Source organism: Chenopodium album, chromosome 16 (genome assembly GCF_948465745.1).
Source record: "Chenopodium album chromosome 16, dcCheAlbu1.1, whole genome shotgun sequence".
Taxonomy (NCBI): Eukaryota; Viridiplantae; Streptophyta; class Magnoliopsida; order Caryophyllales; family Amaranthaceae; genus Chenopodium; species Chenopodium album.
In genome coordinates, this window is record NC_137849.1 from 19,946,117 (window position 1) to 19,962,862 (window position 16,746).

The window sequence follows — 16,746 nt, forward strand, 5'->3', positions numbered from 1 at the left end:
CTAGGCTGCCTCCTCCACACTCCATTCTCGATTCAGATTTCGAGCTTCTAGTTCCAGCACCTTCTTTCTCAGCTAGACTAGCTCTTTCTGCTCCGGGGTTAGAGTCACAGGTGTTACCTTCTTCGCGGCTAAATTTGTAGCTGCAGCTAATGGTGGGGAACTTGTTCCTTTACCGAAATTGGTACGGACTATTGTCATGGCTTCCAGCTGCTCCTTGTTGTACTTAGAGAGGTTCTGCAAAATGGCTGGCATGTTGACAGGCTGCGGTTTCTATGTTATTGGTGTTCGGATAATGGGTTCATTGTTCGTGTCTGTTACCGGCATTCCAAACTGAAAAGAAGAGCTAGATCTTACCGGATTTAGGGGTTTCGCCGCCGTTTTGATCACAGTCGACATCGACCCTTTGAGGTTGGTTTTTGGAGGGATACTGGATTTAAGTTTTTCGGTTGATCCTTTAGGATCAATGGTTACTGACGCTATTTTTTGTGGTGTTTGATTGGTGTCGATAGCCTTGGAGACTGGTGTTTTTACAGCTTTCTCTACGGCGATGGCGGACTACCAACTAGTCCCTTGCTCAACTGGCGAACCTCAGGTCAGATGATCCTTCCCCTCCTTTTAGCGCCAATTCTTCGGGGTACGGATCAAGGGTTCAGGATGGCACAGGCTGGGTCCAGTTGATGACCGGCGCAAGGCACCACATGTAAACTGCCCTCGGGGTGGCTCGAGGAATCCCCCTCCGATGCCTAAGTTAGAATGTGTTTAGAGAGAGAAAGTTTACTTACAGAGATAGATGATGTGATAAAATGTCTGTCTAACCTCTTGTATGTTGTAATTTATCCCTTATTTATAGGTATACGATCTCCTTTATGGAGAGTCTTACTTAGTCAGCCTGCTGGCTGACTCTGCCAGGCTGGTGAGCCCCTCAAGGCGCTTTTCCAGCGTTGATTGCGTACCTCAAGAATAGAACTAGGAGCCCGGTGATAGCTTAGCAGGAGCTATCCCGTACAACAAGCCCCTCAAGAGGAGGTATGAGGTTACTCGTGCCGACTCTTTTCTAGATGTTGCCGTTCTCTCAAGATGGGTTCAGCTGGGAGGGAGTAGCTCAGCAGGAGCTATCCCATGCAGTTAGCATTGCATATGGACCTTAGCAAAGGGCACGATGTGTTTCATGGTTCTCAACTAAGAAGGTATATCTTGGACAAGTCGCATGTCCTACAACCTGAGACAATATAACTAGACCAAAGCCTAACCTATGAGGAAAGACCTGTAAAGATTCATCATAGTAAAGTGCGTAGTACATGCAAGAAAGATGTCAAGATAGTAAAGGTTTTGTGGTCAAACCAAGGGACTGAGGAAGCGACTTGGGAAGCCGAGGATAAGATGAAAAAGAAATACCCTGAATTATTTGAGGTTAGTTGAGTTACAGGGACATATCGTTTTTTTAAGGGGGGGTAGAATGCGGTAGAATTTCGCGCTTTGTACCTTATTTTAAAGCATTGTTGTACATTTTTGGTATAATTTTGCACATTTTTAAGCAATTTATAAAGAAAAAGATCAAGGAAGGTTACAAAAAGTACAACAACTATAAGTATTAAGAAAAGTTTTTATTAAGTGAGTGAAAAAGTACGATTTTAAACAAGTTTTGATTAATGTTTTATGATTTTCGTGCTCAAGTTTCGAGGACGAAACTTCTTTTAAGGGGGTAGATTGTAATACTCTGTATTTTTATTATATTTGAATATATATATATTATTTATTTTATTCATAAAAATGATTTATTTCATTTTAAAAAGAAATTAATTATTTAAATAAATTGTAAGTGTGTATAAATTAAATGAATCATGAATTGAGGCAATAAAAGCATTTTAATTGGGTCAATCTTATTTAAATGAGTGGACCAACTTATTGAGAATTTAAAGGCCCTATAAGTTAGCTAAAGTGAAAAGTTGTGGGGGAGTAGGAATTAGTAATGGCAATGTTGTAATTATGAGTTTTTGTTTTAAAAGGGGAGTATAAATACCTTAAAACCTCAAGATTTTTCCAATCAAGATACATAATTTTCAGATTTCATAAAAAGTTTCGAAGGTTTTCTCTTTATCATCTCTCTCCTTTTCTCCTTATTTTCTTCTCTTTTTCCTTTTCTTTTTCTTCCTTCCCACGCCACACACTCTCTCTCCTTCTTGTTCCTTCCTCATGCTGCCAGTAGCCACCGGTTCCGCCACCACCACTGGCAGCAGCAGCAGCGCCGGCGCACCGCCGGCCATTCCTCTCTCGTCCTCCTTTCTCTTTTTCGGTTTGTTATAATATAAAAAAAAAACTCTTTCTCTTCCTAAATTAATTCTATTGATTTATTGTATTAAAGGCATGATTTCAATTATGTTATATTATTGATTTTGGGATTTCTGATGTTGTTAAATTATTGATATAAATTTTAGATTTTTATTTAATCAAGAACCCTAAATTATGACCCCTAGAAATTGGGGATTTTTTGTAATTGGTTAGGGATTGTTGCTAGGTTGTTGTTATTGATTAATTCATGGTTTAAACATATTTAAATCCCTCAATTTAATGCTTGAATTTAATTATACACACTACTCTTTAATTATTGAGTTAGGATTTGGTTATCCATAAAAGGGAAAAAGGTTTTAATGATTTAAATATGATTTACTAGTCTAAAAGTGTTGTTTATTATTAAATAAGTATACTGGAATTTTAATTAAGTTATAAAAACTAAGTCTTTTTGAAAGGATTTAAAGTACCCACTTATAGAAAAGGTTTAATGGCTTTTATGTCATTAAATTTGGCTGAATAGTAAGGTTTAAAGAGTATTATAGCTGTTGGAAATTTGTTTCTTTGTAGGAAGCTTCGAGCTAAGTGATTTCTAGCAAGTGTGGCCGATTTTAAGCGATATTCAAGGAGCGTATGTTCGCAAGAATATTTGTGTAGGCGTAGTATCATGTTAGGATTGTAAATTATGATTGAATGATGAATTAATAGCATGTTTGGTTGATTATATATGCTTGTAATTAATGTTGGTTGAACATGAATTATTTTATGCAAGCATGTGAATATGATATTGGAAGCATGATAAAAGTTGAATATATGTGAATCATGGAAGTATCTTTATTTTCAAGTATCAAGGAAGCATGAAATTAATAAGCAAGACTTGTTTCGGGGTTTTTTGGAATCCCTCGGGATACTGGCCACGCTTCTGCTGGCAACAAGACTCGGACAACTAAAAAACACAAATATTCCGGTGACGGAATATTCGCCTCCAACGGTTAAGTTAGTAACCTGAAATCGGAAAGGCTAGAGTGAGAAAGTAGAGAGAAGTTGGAGCTACTTAGTGCTCTATTTAATGTTATGCCACAATCCACCCCTCCCATCATAAATGATTGGGGTATTTATAGGGGTGGGGAATTGTGCACTATAGGGTTATTACCATAGAATGACGCTATTTGATTGGCGGCGCAATCAAGTTGCGACACGTGTTTAGGGGTAAGCACCGTTTTACGGCTTTCTCGGGATTTGGGCCTCTTGATATAAGGAGGCCCTTTTCTCTCATTTCAGGTGCTTTTGTTGAGCTTGAAACGCGTCATCTTCACATAGGAACACGTGTCGCCTTTTGATTGGGCCACGTGTGACTACAGGATTGGACCACGTGTAGAGGGTATTTTTACCCTAAACATTTGCCCCTCATAGGGGGTGGCTCGTATGCTACAGGCTGCCTCCTCTGATTCTTTGCTCATCTTAATGCGTCCGTGTAGACACCCAAATGTGTCTCCCCAAAACCAAACCCAGTGATGGCCACGTCATTTGATTATCGAAAGAGGTGAAAGTGTGAAAAGTCTAGTGATGAGGATGTTTTTATTAATATATTTTCTTTCTATTTTTGAAAATATTTCTTCTCTTACTCTATTTATGAAAATGGCCAGTCTAATTTGGTTTGGTCCATGATAAGGGTCCAATAGTAGTGTAGTTGCATTGGGCTCGAAAAGAGCTTTCCAATGATATTTTATAGGCCCAATTCCGATTAATAAATGAGGAAGTTATGGATTATATTAAATTGGGCTCGAAATGATTTTTATATGTCGCCCAATAATCTAGAGGAGGGCCTATTAATTATTATTCCTAAAGTTATTAGGATTGATTTAATCTTCTAGAATATTAAGAAGGTTCCTTTTAATTCTAATGAGATTAGGATTGATAATTATATTTATAAGAGTTTTATTTGGAATAAAATAATTGTTTTATCACAAAACCTGATTTTAACACGGAATTTGCTGCTTAATCATATTAAGAAGAGGATTCCGTACAAAAGCGCATTTTAATTAGCGCCAAACGACAAAGCTTGTCGCCTAGCGCTGATGTCTGTCGCCTGGCGATAGATTCCAGTTGTATTCCGTATAGAACTTGAAGTATTTTCTTCGATTCCGTGCTATTTTTCCTATAAATAGGGGTCGCATCTCCTCTGCTTTCGATCATGCATCAATTCACAATCAGAATTCACAATCAATCATCTTTCTCTATTATCTCTCTAAAAGCTAGAAGCTTTCTCTCTTTCTCTATTCTTTTTCTAAACCTTCCATCTCTCAAAATTCCGCATACATTAGCTCTAGACAAACCTAGCCAAGTTCGAAGTTGTCTTCGCCCTAGACGTAAAAGGTTGAATATTTCCAAGGGTTTGGTCCCAAATTCCTATTTCAATTACTTAATTTAATTGTTTGGTTTTATTATTTTCCTTGAAGTTACTAACGTGTGTATTTCGTTATTAGAAAGAGATACAAGGCATCCAAGTAAGTAATTTAATTGCTTTATTGATCTTTTGATATAGAAATCATGCTTAGATTATTTCATTGATTCCTAGTATCATGTTTAGGGTATTAACTAATATTTCTAATATCATGCATGTTTTTATGATGCTTCCTATTTCTTTCCTAATAGCATGTTAGTATCATGGTAGGGATAAAACTTTGATCTTTAATGTTTAGTGATATGCTAAGGTTTGTTATTAATCTTGTTAGTATCATGCCTAGGATCTTTCTATTATTATTATTGCTTTGAGAATGAGATTATTATGATGATGATTGTTATTTATTGTTGCTTGATATGTTATTGCTTAATTACGCCTTTTATGCAGGTTTAAAGCGAATTTGTACTTGTAATCACGCTTAATAACATAATTAATAATCTTGTTTAGGCTAATATGATTATAATTCAAGTGATCGCCAATAATAGTTTTGTTGTGCATTAATATTCAACCAACATAGATAAACAGGTATAGGGTTAATCCGTTGATTGTATGTTAATCAGAAAGCGCAAATGAATACGAGAAGAATAAAGTAGAGGTCTATTATTAGGGCAGGTTCAATCTCTTTTAGGTTGGATTTGTACCTTCATCCCCGAACATCCAGTCATGGTTCCAGACCTATTGGAGTTAACGATCTCCTTGATCATTAGGGATGTAACCTTCACCCTGTGAACGGCTTACAAGTTCCTAAAACTTGTTGGCGACTCTTTTTCTCTAGCTTCCTTCCCTTTGGACGCCACCATGCTTAAGTGTATGATCACAGTGGGGCTCAAGTGTGGGATGCTTGAAATATTCCCTACAGTCCGAGTACGTGGAGATAGGACTTATATCTTTGTAGGCGGACGAATCTGTCCGCCCATTTTTAATGGATGGCCACCTCGGGCTGAATAACGTGTCATGTCCGTCTGAAATCTCACTTAGGGACGTTTGAGTCTGGGAATCAGGCGGAAGGAACATTGATGAGTGACATTTATGGAACTCATTTGGTCCTTTTTTGGATGAATTTTATTTCATTTTATTACTCTTTTCTTTAGTTTTCCTTAGTTTTATTCTAGTTTTCTTCATTTTATGCTTTTTATAGTTAGTTTCTCTATTTTATGTATTTTCTAGTTTACTTGCTATTTTTTCCCCTTTTACTTGCTTTTTATCCTTTGATTGTAGGTTGTGAATGATTGTCCAAGGATTCCCAAGCCTCCTCTCCATGGTTTTTCATTGATTTTCATGCCTAATGCTTGTGCAAAGAGTTTCAAGTCAAAGGGGGGTCCAAGGAGCATGCTTCAAGGTCTTGTATATGCTCTTTTCATGGCTTATTTCCTTCCAGAATTCCAAGAAAGTTCCTGCCTACCTTGTCCTCCATCACCATCATCTAGGATGTGTGCACCGCATGAGCTAGGACGAAGAGAAGAGAAGGAGGCTGCAGCTTTGTGCGGGCGCACATGGGGAGTGTGCGGCCGCACATTTATCGTGTGCGGCCGCACATGAGGTGTGTGCGGGCGCACCTTTCTGGGTGTGTTCCCGTGCGCGCCACTCTCTCTCCTCCAAGCGCCCGCACCGGCGTGGGTCTACTTTTGGACGTCAATCCTAACTTCCTCTTTGTATTGATAGTTATTTCTTTCCTTTTATGGAGAGAGGATTAGATCTTGATTAGAGAGATTTAGATTAGATTAGATTTTAGAGAGAGAAAAACACTAGTTCTTAGCATTTTTAGAGAGAGAAAATGTGGGTTTGATGATTGATGATTGAAGATTGCTACAATTGATTGGATTTCTATCAAGTTTGTAAGGATTCTTTACCCTTTAATGCAATTTAATGTTTGATTTCATTAGTATTGTTGTTTGATTTGGTTAATTGATAGTTTGATTGATTTTGATTGAATTTGTTGTTTCAATTTGATTTCAATTGTTGAATTTGGGAATGATGATTAGTTTAGCTTTGATTTTGATGTTATTCATGGATTGTGAGTGACAAGGGGAAAACTATGTCGTTGAACTAATCCTCCCTACGGTCAAACAAATTTATAATCACTCAACTACCTAAATACAAGTATAGAGGTAAGTCAAGGGTCGAACCACTAGGAACGGTTATGTTCAAGTATTTCTAATTAACGCCTAAGCTAGGTCGAAGTCTAAGGTGAAAGGTGACACTATTCTACTTCCTAAATCAAGAAGCAAACAAATGAAACACTAGGGAGTGGGGATCAACATGCATTCATGATAACCAAGCTAATTAGGGAGTCAAGCAATCCAAGCAATGCAAAGACAAATAGTAGGAGCAATTAGGGGCATTTAACTAATCATCCTCACACTCTCTAACATAGATTTCTCTAGTGCTAAACAATATGAAGAAACATAATCAAATACTCAACTAATTATGATCAAATCGATATCAAGTGGTCATGTCAATCAATTCAATCATGCAATAAATGCTAGCAATCATGGTTAGCTACTCCAATCAAACTTATGCAACATGCAAACCTCTATGAATCAATTTAATCACAACACAAGAACTACTCAAATTCCCAAATCAATCTCAATCCATCAATCACACATGTTTACCCACACCCTAGCAAGTAAACTACTCAAGAAACATCATCATCAAATCTACTATCAACTATAGAGAACAAGAATCAACAAAATATCAAGAACAATTACTCTAATCAAACATCAAATATCAAAATCAAACCAAACAAACATCAAATTAAACAAAGCAATTGAATGAGATAGAGTTTAGAAAAGCTCATTGATAATTAGGAAGATCTCCAACACAATTGTCACACTTGCATCTTCAATCTCTCAATCACCATTGAAATTCTTCACTTTCTCTCTCTAAAACTACTCCTAAGCTAGCTTAATCTAGAGAGAGAAGCTCTCAACCTAAGAGAGAGAAAACTATTCTAAAACTAAAGAATTACATGAATCATGAGTAAAGGAAACCAAAAACTATATAAACAAAAGGAGAAAAGAAGCTTTAAAATCGTAAAAGACCCGGAAACCCGCGCCCGCGGAGAACTCGGCCGCGCCCACGGAGGAAGACGGAAACCCCGATAGCCGCGCCCGCGGCCCAAGCCCGCGCCCGCGGGGCCAAGGCCCGCGCCCTCGGGACAACCGCGGGTGCTTACTGCCCAAAAACGGCAGTTTTGGAACTGCAGCAACCCCGCGCCCGCGGGTACTGTAGCCCGCGCCCGCGGCAGAATTTCAGGGCTAACTTAGGAAGGCTGTAACTCTCAATCTATGAGTCGTATGAGGGCGTGCGACCTATCATTGGAAAGCTCTTTAAGTCTAGTTTCCTAACCAACTTGAATCACATCAATCCGAGTTGTAGAACTTGAGATATGGCTGAAACAATGAACAAAGGTCCTATTTGAAACTTTGCAATCCTTCGTTTTCCTTTGTTTCAAACTCAAATTCAATTCCGAAAAGTGCATATTGATGCTAGTGGGTGCTATTTTCAATTTCCATGCATATAGCCCGCGACGTACCTACAAAACAACACAAAGAAACGGAGAAACGAGAGAAATAGCCGAGAAATGAATAAAATGATAAGAAAACCATTAAAAGCATGCATTTCTCTAAACCAACACAAAATAACACAAATCGAGCATTATTCTCTATAAACACGACACAAACGACTAAAAACGAGCATAGAAATATAAAGAAAACATAGCCTAAAGGTGCCATAAATGGCACGGATCAAATTCCCCCAAGCTAAACTTTTGCTCGTCCTCGAGCAAAACAAAATCCAACCCAAGGGAAAAATGATGACATTATTCAAGCAAGGAAAGAAACAAGAAAAACTAGAGAAGATGGGAATATACACTAACTCACTTTCGTAGGAATCACGGTTGTTTTTAGCTACAACAAGCCCTTTAAACCCCAAAGTCGCCTATGAGGACGAGTGAGGTCTCGTAAGGGTATCCTAAGAGTTTGACCCATAACTCTCATAATAATACAATCAAGGCAAAGCATGAAAAAGAAAACAAAATAAAAGAAAAGCAAACAAATGTTCATGAAAGGACCTTTGCAAATGTACAAGCACAAGCGGATGCAAATCTTTCTAAACAAGTAAGGGAGTGCACGTTCCAAGATACCCAAGGTTGATTGAAACATAAATATGCTAAGCATAGGAACTAGCTTTCACAATCCACTTTCATCCCAAACGATCTTACCGCGTCCTTCCTAATAGCTTCAAATCGACCTCTAATGAGCATCCCAATGATTCCACGAAGGAACCGGAAAAAGAGAATTTTTAGGCTACTCGACATCTTGACTTTTGCATTCCCTCTCCCTATTTCTAAAACTCACATTCCTCTCCACCGAAGAATGACTCAACCATTTAGGTCAAAAGGTCTTTCCCCAAGGTTGTAACGTAAGGCAATAAGGGTGAAGGTAGGCTAAAAAATTTGAAATTTGGTGGTTTTCCTAAAAGTGAAGCAAAGAACGGCCAATTCTTAGAATCACAATCAACTAGACACCAATCCAAACAAAAATACTCACACCCCCAAGCTTATTCAAAGCTATAAATCACAAACATATACACAAAAAGCGTGAGAACGCTTCCCCCCAAGCTTAAATGGAGCATTGTCCTCAATGCTCAAAAAGGGAGAAAACTCACATCAAAATATTTTTGGATTTTTTCATTTTTCACTTTTTTTTTTCTTTTTTTGTTTTACTTTCAAAAATGCTTTGTCCTCGCCTTTTTTACTTCGGACGGCTTTTTCGACTTTGCACTTATTTGTCCATGCCTTTTATAATATAGGATGGCTTTTACTCATACTCATTTGCCATTATTCACAAAGAAGATAAAACACAATCTTGCTTCATAAGAACCAAACATTTCAACTTACCCACCACAAACTCCATCTAGAATGATCAATTGCTTCACAAAAACCAAGAAAAGAAAGAAAATGAAACAAAAGGCCAAAGATCTAAAGATGTGGCTTGAAAAGAAGGGATAAGGCTCAAATGGTTGCAAGAAGGCAAATGTAAACCCAAAAATAACAAAAATGAATAAAACTATCCTAAAAAAAGAAAAATACCACCCCGAAAAAGGTGCCTTTGTCCTCCCTAAACGGTTCGGTCTCAGATTCAAGATCTATGAGTCAAGTTTCAAGATTAGGTTTGCGAAAAGTCAAGGATCCATGCCGCTCATACAAGTATAGGTAGAAGGCTTGAAAAACAAAGAACTCACACGGATGTAGCAAAAACTCACTATTGGCGTCAAAACGACTATAGGAAGCAACTACCAAACATGCCACAAACAAGTAGAATCCGGCTTCATGTTCCCACTAGTTCTAACCAACTACCTTAGCATGCTTTATCCTAGAATCAACCAAACGTAATCTCAAACCGTGCACACCACTACCATTTAGGAAGAAAAGCATTCAATTATACAAGTCCAAATGTTATTATGTCCAAAGCAAGAACAAAACAAAACACATTGCAAAATTGCCTTGATAGAAACAAAAATCTTTTTAGAGTTTTTCAAAATATAAGAACATGGAAAAGCATATACAAAGGTGCATAGCATATATGAATCAACATCCCACCAAACATGATAGAATACCCTCCCCCAAGCTTGAATGAGACATTACACTCAAACATAAATCAAAAAATTCAAGGGAGGGGAAAACAAGGAGATCAATCCAAACAAACCAACATATGTCGAACAAGTCATCATCCACTAGAGAAAGAGCAAGGAAGGATATTACCGGATATAAGGTGGGTGTAAATACCCGCAAATGACCCAATTTTACCCTTTCAAGGCTAACAACCTCTAGTATTGAACTTGCCTTCCTTATGCTAGCAAAAATAAGAGTCAACCTTCCTTGATTCTTGATCCATATTGAAGTACCAAAGTATATCAAGTCATGTACCTAGCAAAAGGCACACAAACATTTCCATGAGATAAAATCTAATCTAAAAAGAAAATAAAATGAAAGAAATAAAACACGGGTTACTTCCCGAGAAAGGCTTGCTTAAGGTCCAAGCATGACCGCTCTAGAAAATAATAATTCAACGCACGCAAGAGCTTGTCAAATGTACTACTACACATTTCATATGATAAGAGGTAGGCAAATGACGGGATAAGGACGTGCAACAAGATCGTTGCACACAAGTGAGAAGGGAGATGCCAAAAGAAAGAAGAAGAGGGATCAAAAGGAAAAACAAGAAAATAAGAAGAAGAAGGGGGAATAAAAGAATGGAAAGAAAAAGAAAAAGGCAAATCCTCCTCACTAGAATATTTTTGGGTGACAATATCACCCATTTCCTCAATCGGGGACAAATGAGCCACATAAAAACCATCATAGACAAGAGGGTCCCCAATAGGCTCATTAACAAAGGAAGGGAGGGACATAGGAGTGTAGGGGATATGGTTGAAATTCCTTGAAAAGGGGACATGTGAGGAGGGAATAGGAGCTATGGTCTCGCAAATGAACTCTTCCTCACCACCATGCCTCAAATCACCAATTAGAGCATGAAAATCAATCATAGAATCCTCAAAAGAAGAACACTCATGATCAACATCTCCCTCAAACATCCAACTTCCAAGAGGAACTACACAATCCCCTCCATCACAACCATGAAAAACAACTCCCTCAACTTCCTTAAAGTCTAAAGTCTCAAAGCCATGCATGAATGGATGTAAATTCATTTCAAACTCATCTCTCTCACATGAAGCATTCTTAATAAACTCACTCAAAAGGCTATGGGTTTTCATTTGACACTCAAAAAACATATTAGACATAACCTCAAGTGAATCCAAATACTCATGGATAGAAGAATCACAATCATGCACTAGAGACTCGTCAAGATGGGAAAGAGGGATAGGATTTTCAAAATCAACACTCTCTTCATTCTCAACTCCTTCACCATCACTCAAATGCTCACAAATGGGATCCTCACACTCTCTTCGTTGCTCAAAATCATCATCATCATCCTCAACACACACATTAAATTGGGATTTTTCACAAATAAGCATCAAGGATGACAATTGGCCTTCTAACTCTTCTTTTCTTCTCTTTCCCTCCTCAAGACGCTCCTCACTCTTTTTCATTATCTCTAATTGACCTCTCATAGAATTAAGAATCATCTCCTTACTAGGCCCAAACTCATTATCAAGCTCAATGTGCCTAATTTGAGATTCAAATACATCAACAAGAGATTCAAAAGATGTAGAAGGTTGAGGTTCAACAAGAGGAGAAGAAATACAACCAAGATTGGAAGAATCAACATTAAGATCATGAGCATATACATCACATTGGGGAGTGGGGGCAAAATCAAGAACATGAGATTCATCATTAAGGGAATGAAGCACATCACAAGAAGGCATGGTAAATAATGAAGAATATTGAAACACACCATTAGCATCAACTTGAGCATGTACTTCATCATCATGAACAAAAGGGGAAATAGAGTTGAAATCATGTATTCTAGGTTCACCAATAGGATCATGTGACAAATCATGGGAATTCATGCTAATATTAGAAGAATCAACACATTGCATATCAATATTAGGATCATGATTACCCCTACTATAGACATTCCTAGCAAACCAAACATAAAAATCCCAAGCATCATCAATAGACAATGCTCTAAATTCACCATTATGCATGCATTCAACTTCATCCCTAGTTTGCTCATTCAAACCAAAATAACAAATCTCACAAGCCTCCCAAATATTACAACAATTACAATCAAGAAATCCCTCTAGTCTATTAAAATATTCACAAAAAGGCTCATTGTCAAATTGAGGAAATGAGAGACATGCCATTTTATATAAAGCAAACAAAAGAAATCAAATAAAAGAAAAGTCTAAACAAAGACCTAGACTCAAGCAATCAAAAACACTCAAACATAGACACCGTTCCCCGGCAACGGCGCCATTTTGACAAGGGGAAAACTATGTCGTTGAACTAATCCTCCCTACGGTCAAACAAATTTATAATCACTCAACTACCTAAATACAAGTATAGAGGTAAGTCAAGGGTCGAACCACTAGGAACGGTTATGTTCAAGTATTTCTAATTAACGCCTAAGCTAGGTCGAAGTCTAAGGTGAAAGGTGACACTATTCTACTTCCTAAATCAAGAAGCAAACAAATGAAACACTAGGGAGTGGGGATCAACATGCATTCATGATAACCAAGCTAATTAGGGAGTCAAGCAATCCAAGCAATGCAAAGACAAATAGTAGGAGCAATTAGGGGCATTTAACTAATCATCCTCACACTCTCTAACATAGATTTCTCTAGTGCTAAACAATATGAAGAAACATAATCAAATACTCAACTAATTATGATCAAATCGATATCAAGTGGTCATGTCAATCAATTCAATCATGCAATAAATGCTAGCAATCATGGTTAGCTACTCCAATCAAACTTATGCAACATGCAAACCTCTATGAATCAATTTAATCACAACACAGGAACTACTCAAATTCCCAAATCAATCTCAATCCATCAATCACACATGTTTACCCACACCCTAGCAAGTAAACTACTCAAGAAACATCATCATCAAATCTACTATCAACTATAGAGAACAAGAATCAACAAAATATCAAGAACAATTACTCTAATCAAACATCAAATATCAAAATCAAACCAAACAAACATCAAATTAAACAAAGCAATTGAATGAGATAGAGTTTAGAAAAGCTCATTGATAATTAGGAAGATCTCCAACACAATTGTCACACTTGCATCTTCAATCTCTCAATCACCATTGAAATTCTTCACTTTCTCTCTCTAAAACTACTCCTAAGCTAGCCTAATCTAGAGAGAGAAGCTCTCAACCTAAGAGAGAGAAAACTATTCTAAAACTAAAGAATTACATGAATCAAGAGTAAAGGAAACCAAAAACTATATAAACAAAAGGAGAAAAGAAGCTTTAAAATCGTAAAAGACCCGGAAACCCGCGCCCGCGGAGAACTCGGCCGCGCCCGCGGAGGAAGACGGAAACCCCGATAGCCGCGCCCGCGGCCCAAGCCCGCGCCCGCGGGGCCAAGGCCCGCGCCCTCGGGGAGCCCTCGGGACAACCGCGGGTGCTTACTACCCAAAAACGGCAGTTTTGGAACTGCAGCAACCCCGCGCCCGCGGGTACTGTAGCCCGCGCCCGCGGCAGAATTTCAGGGCTAACTTAGGAAGGCTGTAACTCTCAATCTATGAGTCGTATGAGGGCGTGCGACCTATCATTGGAAAGCTCTTTAAGTCTAGTTTCCTACCCAACTTGAATCACATCAATCCGAGTTGTAGAACTTGAGATATGGCTGAAACAATGAACAAAGGTCCTATTTGAAACTTTGCAATCCTTCGTTTTCCTTTGTTTCAAACTCAAATTCAATTCCGAAAAGTGCATATTGATGCTAGTGGGTGCTATTTTCAATTTCCATGCATATAGCCCGCGACGTACCTACAAAACAACACAAAGAAACGGAGAAACGAGAGAAATAGCCGAGAAATGAATAAAATGATAAGAAAACCATTAAAAGCATGCATTTCTCTAAACCAACACAAAATAACACAAATCGAGCATTATTCTCTATAAACACGACACAAACGACTAAAAACGAGCATAGAAATATAAAGAAAACATAGCCTAAAGGTGCCATAAATGGCACGGATCAGTGAGTAGTTTATTTGCTAGGGTAGTGGTGAAGCACATATTGATGATGAATTGAGATTAATTTGGGTGAAATTGATTGAGTTGATAATGTGATTAAATTGGTTGATGGATTTTGTGCATGTGTGTGCTTGATTAGGCTTGATCACCCTTGTTATTCACACTAGATTGCATTGTGAGTTCACATTAATACGGACCATTGATTTGTGGCTTGCATTTACTCGATTGAGATATCTTGTGATGTTTCCTAGCTAGTGTTTGATGTAGTTGACGCTAATTAGACCTCTAGGAGAATAGCTTGATGTACTCTCTTGGTTGCAATTTCGGTTTTCCCTCACATTGCTTGACTTGATTGGTTGATTCCCCAAGTTGATTGAACTTCATTGTTGATGCATGTGGATCCATTCCCCTAGCGCCTTTGCATTTGATTAGTTCAAGTTTTTTGCATTACCTAGCTTAGCTCTAGTTTCTACCATAAACCCCTACTAGACTTCGGAATAGCTTGACTTAGGCATTGTGCATTCGACCTCCATTCCTTTGGGTTCGACCTTGACTTACCACTACACTTTATAGGGGTTAGTTGAGTTGCAAATTTAGTTTGATTGGGTGGGGTGGTAGCCTAACGACCTACCGTTCTCATCCCATCAAAATGGCGCCGTTGCCGGGGAATGGTGCTTTGAGTGAATATTGTTGTTGAGTCTATTCCACTTTATTTGCAAAATACAAAAAGATTTTACACTTTAGGCTACACTTGTAGCCGTGCTACTAATATTTTCTTTGAGTTTTGTATGCATAGATCCCAAGTCATGGGAGAAAATCCAAGAGTTGCCTTGAAGGAATTGGGAGTGCCCGGTGCATATAGGTTTGAGAGCGACATAGCTCCATCTACAACACCGGAAAACGACTTTGAAATTCGGCCGGCAATGATCACCTTAATTGAGAGGAGACAATATAGTGGGGCTAAGAATGAGAGCCCATTGAACCATCTTAAGGAGTTTGAAAAATATTGCAACACTATCAATGTCAATGGAGTTTCTCAAGAGTTTATCTGCCTTAAGTTATTCCCTTTCTCTCTCATAGGAAGATCTTTGGAATGGCTAGACAAAGAAGTGAAGCCCAATTCCTTGAAGACATGGGATGATGTCACAAAAGCTTTCTTGTCCCGTTTCTACCCACCAAAGAAGACGGCGGAGGCTAGAGCCTTAATCCAAAGTTTCAAGCAATTGCCTAGAGAGAATCTCTATGAAGCATGGGAGAGGTACAAGGACTATCAAAGGGAATGTCCTCACCACGGAATTCCAACATATCAAGTGATCCAATTTTTCTATAGTGGTTTGAGCTTTCAAGGTAGATCGAGCCTAGCTGACGGAGCCGGAGGGCCAATCATGAACAAGACGGAAGAAGAGGTTGTGGATGTTATAGATGATGTGGTAAGGAATTACATGGATTGGCAAGATGTAGAGAGGGAATCAGCAAGCACAAGTTGCTCAACCGATCAATCTTATGTCATCAACAAATTGTCCACAATGGTCTCGGAGTTAGGAAAGGAGATGAATTCTCTCAAGAACAAGCTCGAGAGTCCTTCACAAGCTTCTAGTCTTCCCTCCCAATTTAAGGGGAGAGGTACATCTTCCTACTCTAACCCTCCTTTTGCTTCTTGTTGCATGATTAGAGAATGCTTGGTTTGTGATATGTGTGGAAAGAATGATCATGATGCTCCTAATTGCCCCAATGTTCCTTGTGATAGATATGATGGATATGAGAACGAGCATGTGAATTGTGATGATAATAATGATTTTAGACCTAGGTTTAACGCTCAAAAGATTGTTGGGAATAGGAATTATCACAATAATGGGAGCTATGATAACTACAACCAAAAGAGTGGTTATGGTAACCGTGTGACCCAAGAATTTTGTGGTAACCATAACAACTTTTGTTGTAATGATCAAAGCTATGGCCAAGAATATAGGGATCATAACCAAGGTTATGGTAACCATAATCAAAATTCAGGCCAAAATCATGGTAAGGGTAATTGGAGTAATCAAGGTAGGGGAGGTTTTCAAAATGATGTTCAAAGAGATACCCCACCCCAAATTACTCCAAAGACTCAAAGCCAAGGTGATCTCAACAATCCCAATTGAATAAGCTAGAAAATTTCATGATGGATCAATTTAAGATGTTGAATGAATTCACATTGTCTTGTAATAAAATGTTTGAGGTCCTATTTACTCATGGAAAGATGCTTGAGAACCAAATTGTTCAACTAGCCAACCCTTTGAAAGATTGTGCTAGTCCATCTTCTTTACCTTCACAA

At 38.2% G+C, this 16,746-nt stretch overlaps 1 non-coding gene across 1 annotated transcript; it reads right to left on the reverse strand.

Moving 5' to 3' along the window:
* Positions 1-15,623: 15,623 nt before the first annotated feature.
* Positions 15,624-15,729, reverse strand: LOC145587107 (small nucleolar RNA R71). Its single transcript, XR_014101141.1, has one exon. It is a non-coding gene; the product is annotated as a small nucleolar RNA R71 (small nucleolar RNA).
* Between the last annotated feature and the right edge of the window lie 1,017 nt (positions 15,730-16,746).